Below are 12,096 nucleotides of genomic sequence, written 5' to 3'. Positions count from 1 at the left end.
TCTCTCAAAAAGAAGCACTAAGAAATATTTCAAAAATTATCCACATCGAAAGATCCACATCAGAGTCATATTCAAAATCCGGACAACACACGTGGGGTAGGGTCTAAAGCGCCGAAGATGAGTTTCCAAGGCGAAAGACGTTAACAGGGAGCCTTTCTTTTTTCCTTAGTGAAGTGGCAGGCTGGTAAATTTTTAACAACTGGCTCCCTGAAAAGAAATAAAGCCCAGATCCTTAGCATTTGCAGAATCTGCGGTGTAAATGTTCCCACCGTGGCCCGTTCCAAGCTCCTGATGAGCCGGCACCGGAGGCTGGGCTTTGGAGCTGCGGGGAAGACGCTTTCTTACTGCCTGCCATCTGTCTCTTCCTTCCACCCCAACACCCGGTTCAGACCTTTCTTACTGCCAGCCTAAAACGTTATCTTATGAGAACATCACGATCCCGGGGCCCTTTCAGTGATGAATCCAAATCACGGGGGCTCTCCACGACCAGTTAGTTACCCGAGCGCGGCACTGTGGGCTCACAGAAATATAACACGTGGTCACGGCCCCCACGCTGCTTACAAGCGGGCCAGGGAGACAAACGCCCGTTCTGAACATCCAAAGCTGCATGAGACACACATGTAAGGAGTAGCTAGCTCTAATACAAAGTGCTCCGGGATCTCAGAGGAGGCAGGTGTGAGGCTGGTAACGGGTGTGTTAAGAGTTAAAAAAAAAAAAAAAAAAAAAGGTGTGGGAAAGTTTTCCAGGGTGGAGGTCAGTGCCTGTTTGTTTGGACCTCCAGCTTCTAATCAATCCACTTCCCGTTCTGGGAGACTTTTCTGCCTTACTAATGGGAAGTGGGGCCTTATGTCTCAGTATAAATGCTGTCACGCCAGATATTTGATTTCCCAGCAGGCCCTATGGCCAGGATAGGGACAGGTGGCCTCAGCTCAACGAAGGAGGCGCATCCACCCCAAGGGTGAACTCTGGGACAGGTGCACAAGAGCGGGCATTTCTTAAGACTGTACTTTGCAGATGGTACGGCAGGGATCCTATGTCCCGGTGTGTTCCAGGGGTGACAGTGGGAGTTCTGAATCCACTTTTTAACAGCACGCAGGCTCCTCTCATTAGACTTATGGGATGTGACGTGGCCATGCATGGCTCCCACAGAGCCTCCGTTTTCCCGTCCCGGCCTACTGACTTTCCCAGTTATTCTATTTTGCTAAGCCAGCCTGAGCTAGTCCCGTCCCTATCTGGGGGCGGAGAGGCTGCTTTTAAAAATTTTTTTTTTCAACGTTTATTTATTTTTGGGACAGAGAGAGACAGAGCATGAACGGGGGAGGGGCAGAGAGAGGGAGACACAGAATCGGAAACAGGCTCCAGGCTCTGAGCCATCAGCCCAGAGCCTGATGCGGGGCTCCAACTACCGGACCACGAGATCGTGACCTGGCTGAAGTCGGACGCTTAACCGACTGCGCCACCCAGGCGCCCCGGAGAGGCTGCTTTTAAAGGCAAAGGAGTCACGTCGCCTAATTGCTCCAAATGGTTCAATAGCTGAACAAATGCTGAAGGAGAAATCCGAACTTCTGTCGTCTCCCCTGCTGGTCCCCTTTTAACAGCGCTCAGCTCATCTTCCACACACTGAGCTGTGCTTCGGAAGGCCCACCTCTCCACTCTTTCAGTCCCTCCGCTCCAGAATGCTGCCCTTCTCCCACTCAGTCTAATGCAATCTTACCCATTTTTAGGGTAAGAAATCTTTCTCTCCCTTGAGCATCTGGAGCATTAGTGGCATTACCAAGCATTTAGGATGGATATTCTGATACCCTGCATGATCACTTACCATTCGGCAAATATTCATTCCCTACCTCTCCCGCCATGGGTTGAGAATACTATTTCCTCCTCTCCGGATGCTGTTCTTTGCCACGTGACTTGCATTGGCCAATGGAATGTGAGCAGAAGCCTAAGCGTATGTTGAGGATTTGGCTGCCTTCTTGTGTTCCAGGGATGCCCCATGAGAAGATCATGCCCGGGTTAGAGGCTGGGAGGTCAGATCTGAATCAGAGAGAGAATCCTGAATCTGACAGGCACAACAACATACCTTTGAGTGAAAATTACGCTTGCTGCTTTATATCACTGAGATTTTTGAGGCTGCGTATCACAGAGCCATACTGCAGCAGGTGCTGATACAGTGGCTTTCACGTCTGCATTTTCACATGTCCGTGCCTTCTCGCTCTAATGAGGATTAAACGTTCTTCATTGCTTCGATCATGCATCCTCCTTCTCTGATATGCACAAATCCAGATACAGGAATGATGTGTTTGGTAGACATATGCTGATTCATTCATTCGTGAATGACATTTGACTTTGTTCCACAAGACCATTTTTCCATATGTAGGCAATAAAGGCAAAAGTTCTCGCACCGAAAGAATGGATAGGCTGCTGATGGATGGAGACAAGAAAATGGTGTCAAAGTCGTAAATAAATGCAAGGACAGAGGAGTATACAGAGATCCGGGGGGGGGGAGGACGCAGATGGCTAGCTCACGTAACTGGGTACTAGGCTCCCCCATGGCTTGACAGGTATGGCTTCTCTGTCTGCAACGTTGTTCATTCTTTTTCATCTGGAGGCAATGTTTAACCTGTGTTTTCAAGGAGAAGTAGGAGTTACCCAGATAAAAAGGATGAAGGACATTGCAGACAGAGAAGCCGCACATGTCAAGCCACGGGGGAGCGAGAGAGCCCGCCGTGTCTGGGAAAGTGCGTGTAAGTCGATGAGCCTTCTGCCTCCATTTTGTGTGGGGGAAATAATCCAGCCTGCAGAGCACTTGCCAAGCACTTTCTGCCCAAGACGGCTGGTAAGTTTTATCAGAAATCACCACGTGTGATGCTTCCTGCTTTGTTCTCCTTTCTCAGAGTGGCTTTGGCAATGTGGGGCCTTTTGTAATTCCACACAGATTTTAGAATCGCTTTTTCCACTTCGGTAAAAAATGCCTTTGGAGGGGCACCTGGGTGGCTCAGTCGGTTGAGCGTCCGACTTCGGCTCAGGTCACGATCTCGCGATCTCGCGGTCCGTGAGTTCGAGCCCCGCCTCCGGCTCTGGGCTGATGGCTCAGGGCCTGGAGCCTGCTTCCCATTCTGTGTCTCCCTCTCTCTCTGCTCCTCTCCCGTTCATGCTCTGTCTCTCTCTCTGTCTCAAAAATAAATAAACGTTAAAAAAAATTTTAAAAAATAAAAAATAAAAAATGCCTTTGGAATCTTGATAGGGTTTACACTGAATCCACGATGGCTTTGGGTGGTATGGGCATTTTGACAATATTAATTCTTCCAATTCCTAAACATAAAATGGATGCCTTTCCATTTATCTGTGTCTTCTTCAATTTCTTTCATTAAGGTCTTACAGTTTGCAGGGAACAGAATTTCCCTTCATTGGTTAAACTTATTCCTAAGCATTTTATTGTTTTTTTTTTCAACATTTTTTATTTATTTTTGGGACAGAGAGAGACAGAGCATGAACAGGGGAGGGGCAGAGAGAGAGGGAGACACAGAATCGGAAACAGGCTCCAGGCTCCGAGCCATCAGCCCAGAGCCTGACGGGGGGCTCGAACTCATGGACCGCGAGATCGTGACCTGGCTGAAGTTGGACGCTTAACCGACTGTGCCACCCAGGCGCCCCAGCATTTTATTGTTTTTGGTGCTACCGTAAATGGGATCCTTTCATTTACTTTTCAGATGAAATAATGTGTCCTGGCAATCAGTATGTGACTCAAGTCACCAAATCAATCTCACACCATGATACACAGAGAGATTCTTACAGCCCCTGCCGGTGTAGGGAATAAGAGAGCTTCAAGGAGACGGCACAACAGTTTTGATCAGGCCTGTGGGAGAAATCGGTCACTGGACAATACTCATTGCTAATATTACAGAGCTCTTACTATGCCCTTGGCATTGTTCTCAGCGCTATACGGGTGTTATTTCATTTAATAATCACGGCGATCCTGTGAGATAGGTACTATTGTTCCCATTTAGCAGGTGAAGAAACAGAGGTAAAGGATTAAGGAACTTGCCCAAGGTCACATGGCTAGCAGGGGTTAAGACAAGGTCACGAGGCTAGCAGTGGTTAAGACAGATTCAAACCCAAACGGTCTGACACCATACCCTGCATTCCCTCCTGCATCCAGGATGAGGGTAACACGACATGCAAAGAACGGTTTAAATTAACATAAGGAAGGGCCATACTCAGATATGGATCCTACAAACATAATAATATGTAAATTGCTGAATAGCCCTTTGAAAGGAGAAAAACATGAAAGTGAGCTTTACTCTGCTGCCTCTCCAAAGCCTGAAGGAGTGCAACGCAGACCTAAAAATGACTGATTACATTCCTATCACCTTATAATGAGTGAACAGCCCGTTCTATTATTATTGAAATGGTCAACACTAAGGGTAGCGGCTGAGACACACGAATGCTTACACATTACAGTAAAAAATTGCTCTGAAGGATGCAGAAGGGATCAATTCCAGCGTTAGTTTGGTTCAGAAACTAAATTAAGACTAATCTGATGCCACATATTTTGACAGAATCGCAAATGATCTCATTTCCAAGACCCAAAATATTCTGCACAGAAGATAAACAAAGCTTGCACTCTTATGTTTAAAGTACGATCATTACCTTTTATTTGATTTGATTAGCATATATCGAAGACATGCTTTTCACGTTGCTATGGAGCTGGGGCAGGAAACTTAAAAGATGTGCTCCCAGATTCTCCAGTATAATTGTTCTCAACATCTATTTTCTGTCTCAACAATGATCTCACGAGTAACCATTCTTTGCTGTGAGTTCCTGGCTCATTTGTTACAACATCACACTATTCTTCGCCCGCTTAATGAAGTCTGGTATGCAGATACAGGGGAGCGCTGTTATTGTTAAGAACAAGCCTGGACCTCTTCTTCTGTGTGTAAGAAAATTTATCGGTCACGGGCAAGGCTTTTAGTTGGTATATACACCCCAGGGGTGGAATCTTGGAAACTCCATTTTCCACTTTCTCTTGTCAACAGAGCTTGAATTCGATTTCCCCAAAGAGAAGTGCCCGCAAGATATATAGAAGCTGGAAGAGAGGAAGCCGTCCGCTACCATCTTGCTGTCCCAGATCATCCTAAGACTAGAATGCTAAGAGTCCCAAAGCAACTTTCCATGGTCTCAGGCCATAAATAGTCACTTTTGTTGACAGTCCATTGCCCCGATCGAGTCAGTGTTGGCTCTGCCCAGTTGCAAGGTGGCCAGGAGAGTTGGGTGAAAACATAAATATTTGGTAAGAATTACAGCTGTGTCACAGGGATGGTACCTTATATATTTGGTGTATTTATATTAATGTCATTTGGATCACTGTGAGATCCAAGAGCAAGTAGAAGGGTATGGGCTCTCGCATGGAGCCAGTCAGGTAACGACAGTGAAAGGAAAGAAGGCTTAGTGGGTTAGAAACAATACAAAGTAGGAGATGGTAGGTGGGGGAGGGGTTTGGGAGTGCAGTATGAGCCAGGATGGTGTCCCAGTGCTCCGGGGGGGGGGGGGGTCCAAGGAGTCACTGACCGTTGACTGGGAAGAAGCCAAAATGGGTAGGATCAATCTTGTGAATAAATCTTAGCTGATGATCTGGACCGAGGAGAATACCTGTCAGTGTTCCTGATTTATGTGCGGCTGTAAAACAAGATATGTTTTTAAATGGCCATGACAAATTGGAACAATGATCCTTAAAGAATAATTTTTTTTCAAAAGGGAGAGGCCTCTTTTTAACATCATAGAACTCATGTGACTTTTTTATTAAATATTCAAGCAATAGGTAAGCATACGAGGTAGAAAGTGACCATCTCCCACGTAATCCTAACCGCCAACAAAACATCCACTGATAATGGATATGACCTATTGTACATAGAAGTACATAAATGGATACATGGATACTTATCTAAATACAGGTCCCACAGGCTGTTCTATAATCTATTTAAAAATGTGCCATCATTACCTCTTTCCTTTCCATTACATATGGCTTTATCTCGTATGTTTCAAAGATGGCAGGATATTGACACTAATCGACTGAGCCAATGAGAATAGACACGTATCTTGTTTCATACCCTTGCTATTACAGAAATGCTGCAAAAACATCACCGAACATACATCTCTGTGCACATATGAAAGTATACCTGTAAGATAAATTTCTAGAACTAGCATTTTGGGCGTCAAAGAATGTGTACATTTAAATTCTATATACATTGACTACTGCTCTTCAGAAAAACGGCACCAACTTATATTTCCACCAACACTATACAAGAGTGAATTGCACGTTTTAGGAATATATTCTGCAAGTTTTTCACACAAGGACCCATGCCATCAACAAAATCAACCCTTGGGGAAGTTTTGAGCAATTACTAGAGAGTAAAAGTGGGAACTCAGAAGCACTTAATATACATCAGTGACATTTTCCACAGCTCACATCAACTATGTTCGGTGGGCTATGAGTGGCAGAGACAATTCCAAGAGCCTGAGGGATTGGTAAGGGTGGTTTTGAATTTGTGCTCTACTACAGGCCTTCAGTTCTTTCTTCCTCAAATGAAGGAAAGTACTACCTGGAGAATTTCCAGGGAAGTAGCTGGAGGTAGGGACTGAGGGGTCTGAGCTTTCAGTGCAACAGCGGCTTTTATTCGCTAAATTTGTAGGACATTGTTACTCCCTTTACTTTGTACGTAAGGACAAAAGTTGCCGAGACTAAAAAATAAATGACAACCTCTTGGAGCGCTATGCCTAGTTCAAGTTCCTTACAGTGATTTTACAAGTTGGTGGTGTTAGAACAAATACCAGACCTGAAGACTTCTGGTGTTAATCCTATGTTCTTTCTGGGCTGTGGGAGACCTGATTCTGAATTCGTTCTGAATTGTTTTTAGATCCTAAACATATTCTGTTGAGATCCTTTTTCTCCAGGATGAAAACCATGTATTTATTGAATAATTTGGATTTAAAAAATTCTATTTTATCCAAATGTTACCTAACAGTGAATAGTTACTCAGACCTCTGTACTTTTCAGAGAGAACTCAAGAGGCTTTTTTCCTCTAAAAATTGCGACCTTGAAACCAGAAGTACAATTTCTAAGATTACATTGAAATTTCTAAGCTTATGCTACTCAAATAGGCTCTACACTGAGTACACATAATCTTCCATTTCTCTTTGACTTCTACCCATCATCATATGAGTATTTTTCTCTTTTTCACTTTTCTTACATGTCATATGGTGAAAAAGTTCATTAATATTATCTCCTTGATATTTTAAAATATTTATCAAAATAGCATAGGCTTTCTCTTCTGTCTCCTCGTCCTTTCTTTTACTTCTTGTTCCTTTATTTCACATTTTTCCCAAGCTCTGTTAAATTTCCCTAAGAACTGACCTTGGCATTATGATTTTGTTTCTCTATGTGTTATCACTGACCCCCTTTAAATCATTAGTAACTTTAACAATTTGTGACTATCCCTAGAGATGGTATAATAGGCTAGGAAGTATCTGCGTGGAGTCACGTGGAGTGTAGATGGGCTAGTATTTCTCATTTGAGAAGCCACAGAGGCCCTTTAGAGAAAGAACCCTATGCTGGGCTGCAGGCAGCTTCAAGTAACAGACTGCATTTTAGTCATCGTCGGATCCCCAGTCTAAAACCATACCAGGCTTAACAGGACGTCTATACTTATTTATTTATTGAATCAATGCAGTTACCAGGCAAATTACTTGAGCACCATGGCCAGGGCCACGGGCACAGTTTTTCCACGGCCGTGTAGATACCTGATTACACATGTCCAAAGACATTCGGCCTGTTGGGATCTCAGTCATTATTTCATAGCACTTTCGCTGTAGTCACTGCAATCTTACGTGTTTTCTTCCTTGTTCTGTTAACCTAGAATTCCCATTCGGAGGCTTTATTGAACAGAAACATGTATATATGCACAGCAAGGGACGTGTATGAGGATGCTCATCACAACATTATTCTTATTAACCCCCAACTGGAAACTACCAAAATGTCGACATGTTAGATTACGATGGAATATCGCACAGCAGCAACACAAATAAATGAATACATCATACAAATAAATGAACACATCATGGATACTTAACAAGAAGCCAACACAAAAGATTAAGTACTTTAATCTTTAAAAACGATGAAGTACTCTTAAGTTTGCACACACATAGAGTTTACAAAAAAGGCGAAAACAAGCTACAGTGTTATAAAATAGGATACTGGTCACTTTGGGGAAGATGCTTAGGTTAAGAACTGTGAGGAGGTATGGAGGAGGCTTCTGATATGCTGGGAATTGTCTTTTTCTTGATGTGAGTGGTGGTCACATGGATGTGTTTTCTTTGTGACGGTTCATCAACTTGTAGAATTACGATTTATGTATTTTTCTCCCTATGTCATCACTCCCTAAAAACTTACTTAAAAAATAAATACACTTGTAAACAAGGACAAAAGAGGAAATCAAAGTGCCATTCACAAATGATATCGCTATGTATATACCTGGAAAATCCAAAATGCTCAATAGACAAATCGGTCGAATGTAACAAGATTGTTGGATATGAAATCAGCATTGAGAATCCATTATATTGATTACATAATCAAATGATTCTTTGTACTATCAACAAATGGAAAGTAAAACAAAAGTATATTATTCATCATTAAAAATTATCTTGTACCTAGCAATAAATGTAAACATCCATTCTCTAATTTTATTAAGAAAAGTTAAAGAAGATCGAAATAAGTGAAATGATATGTCACTCATGGATTGGGTGGCTTGGTATTGTGTGCATGTGTGTCTATATACATATACATATGCATATACATATACATATACATATATATAAGTATATGTGAATTATCCCAAACTGATCGAGAGATTCAATAATATACACATAAAGAACTCAACCAATTTTCTCATAGAATGTGACAAGCTTATTCTAAAATGTATATGGGAATACAGAGGGCCAAAAATCGACAAAATTATCTGTAAGAGTATTAACAAGATGGGAAAGCTTGCACTATAAGGTATCAAGACTCATCACAAAGCTACAGTAATTATTGTGTCAGTACACAGAGAGATAACTAGGAAAAGGAAACAGATTACAAAACTCAGATACAGATGCAAGCATGAATGCATACTTGATTCATGACAGACAGGGCACGGCAGGGAAGGGAAGACCTGTCTTTCCCATAACCAAAGCTGGGACAACTGGGTAGTCATGTGGGAAAAGGAAACAGCAGTATCTCACCTCAAACCATGCATAAAAAGAATTTCTAGTTGTATCGTACATGTAAAGCAAAATAATAAAACTTTAGAAGTCAACATAGGAGAGTATCTTCATGACCTTACGGCAGGGCAAGACTTCTTAAACAGAACACTAAAAGCCTAAGTATGAAAGAAGAGATTGACAAGTTAACATTAAGAGTTTTATCAAAAGTCATTACCAACACGGCAAAGAAAGAACATGGCACAGGAGAAGAAAGGAATCACGGCACAAAAAAGGAATCAAATAAAATGAGCATGTGAAAAACTGCTTAATTCCATTTAGAGTCAGGGAAACGCAAATTCAGACCACAATAAGACACCCAAATACAACCATGAGGTTGGGAAAAAAAGGTAAACCTGACCATACCAAGTGTTTGTGAGCAACTTCAAATCTCAGACACTGCTGGTGAGTGTATGACATCCTTATTCTTCTAAATAAAGCCACTGGTGGCCTGCTATAATCCCATGATTTTGGTTGTTTAGCCACATCCCCGAACCGCCAAGAATGGGTATGGTCAAGGTTGATCATGAAGTTGTGCGCACAGGGTTCCTGAGTGGCCATGCCACGGACACACTGAGGCCACAACTGCATCTGTTTCAAGCCCCTCTGGAAACAGCCTGAAGCTTAGCAGAACAGATCTTCCCCAGCTAGTCACAGAGAGAAGGCCACCTTGGAAAGGGGAGGAGGGGCAGAGACGCAGGTGGGAACAGAGCCCCGGTGTTACTAATCACAAATGGGATGGACATCACAGGCCTGGAGGACCGAGGGGATCATACATACACCAGACGCTTCCAGCCCTCAAGACCCACACTGGGAGAGTGAGTCCCCATAAAGTCTGGCTTTGAAAACCAGCAGGACTTAACTCCAGGAGCTTTAATAATCGGTGGGGCTTAACTCCAGAAGAGCTGGAGGGTGATAAGAAAACGAGTCTTTGCTCTTAAAGAGTCAGCACACTAAATAACTCAGTCTGAGACACAGCACAGAAGTAGTACTTTGGAAAGTGCCTGGGGTATACGTGAAGAAGATTTACCGGCTAATCTTAGTACGTGGTCAGAGGGGCAGGAATATCCTGGGAGATTACTCCAGGAACAACAGTGCTTGTGGGCACTCTCCACAAAGTGGGTTTAGAGAGAACATACTTCAATATAATAAAGGCACTATAAAAAACTCACAGCTAACATCACACTCAGAAAGTTTTTCCACCAAGGTCAGGAATAAGACAAGGATGTCCACTCTCACCACGTTTATTCAACACGGACTGGAAGTCCTGGTCACAGCAATCAGGGAAAAAAGGCAAAGGCATCAAAACTGGTAAGGAAAAAAAGCCCTAAAGATTCCACCAAAAAACTATCAGAACTAATAAATTAATTTAGTAAAATTACAGACTACAAAATTAATACACAGAAATCTGTTGGGTTTCTATACACTAATAGCAAGCTAGGAGAAAGAGAAATTAAGAAAGCAATCCTATTTGCAACTGCATTAAAAAGAAGAAAATACTTAGGAATAAACGTAACCAAAGAAGTGAAACACTTCTATTCTGAAAACTCTAAGACACTGAGGAAAGAAATTGAAGACAACACAAACAAATGGAAAGATACACCATGCTCATGGACTGGAAAAATTAATGATGTTGAAATGTCCATCCTACTAAAGCAATCTACAGATTCAATGCCATCCCTATCAAAATACTGATGACATTTTTCACAAAACTAGAACAAATCGTACTAAAATTTGTGTGGAACCACAAAAGACGTTGCGTAGCCAGAGCAACCATGAGAAAAAACAAAGCCAGAGGTATTCCAATCCCACATTTCAAGCTGTACTCCAAAGCTGAAGTAATCAAAAGGGTGCTGGCACAAAATCAGACACAGAGATCAACCGGACACGATACAGAGTCCAAAACAAACCCACATGTATACGGTCAATTAATCTATAACAAAGGAGGAAGAATATACGATAGAGCAAAGACAATCGCTTTAATAAACTGTGTTGGGAAAACTGGACAGCTACATGCAAAAGAATGAAATCGGATCGCATGCTTACATCATACATAAAAATAAACTCGAAATGGATTAAAGACCCAAATGTGAGGCCTGAAACCCTGAAACGGTGAAATGAAAACATAGGCTAATCTCTTAGACATCAGCCTCAGTAACATATTTATGGACATGTCTCCTCAGGAAAGGGAAACAAAAACAAAAATAAACTCCTGGAATTACCCCGAAATCAAGAGCTTTTACACAGGGAAGGAAACCATCAACAAAACCAAAAGATAACCTACTGAAATGGGAGAAGGTGCTTGTAAATGACATATCTGATAAGGGGCCAATAACATCCAACATATATAAAGAACTTATACAACTCAACACCAAAAAACCCATAATCGAATCAAATATGTAAGAGGACGGGGGCACCTGGGTGGCTCAGTTGGTTAAGCATCCGACTTCAGCTCAGGTCATGATCTCACAGTTCATGAGTTCAAGCACCACAACCGGCTCTCTGCTGTCAGTGCGAAGCCTGCTTTGGGTCCTCTGTCCCCCTCTCTCTCTGGCCCTCCCCTGATGGTCTTCCCGACTCTCTCTCTCTCTCTCTCTCTCTCAAAAAATAAATAAACTTAAAAAAATATGGCAGAGGGCCTGAATAGACATTTTCCCAAAGAAGACCCCCAGATGGCCAACAGACACATGAAAAGATGCTCAACATCACTCATCATCAGGGAAATGCCAATCAAAACCACAAGGAGATATCATCAGTATCTGAAAAGCCAGTATCAAAAAGGCAAGAAATAACAAACGTTGGGGA

General features: G+C 42.5%; 1 protein-coding gene across 11 annotated transcripts in view; it reads right to left on the bottom strand.

The window, feature by feature from the left end:
- LOC109496468 overlaps positions 1-12,096 on the bottom strand; it is a 348,709-nt gene that overhangs the window by 179,167 nt on the left and 157,446 nt on the right. For 2 of the 11 annotated variants that reach the window (XR_006592828.1, XR_006592830.1), the window contains exon 8: positions 2,078-2,418. The exons of the other annotated variants lie outside the window; for them this stretch is intronic. The gene's annotated coding sequence lies outside the window, so the exon portion shown is untranslated. The remainder of the gene's footprint in view (positions 1-2,077; positions 2,419-12,096) is intronic. 11 annotated transcript variants of the gene reach the window in all.

Source organism: Felis catus, chromosome X (genome assembly GCF_018350175.1).
Source record: "Felis catus isolate Fca126 chromosome X, F.catus_Fca126_mat1.0, whole genome shotgun sequence".
Taxonomy (NCBI): Eukaryota; Metazoa; Chordata; class Mammalia; order Carnivora; family Felidae; genus Felis; species Felis catus.
Note: the sequence above shows the minus strand (reverse complement) of the source record. Positions and strands in the feature narration are given on the sequence as shown.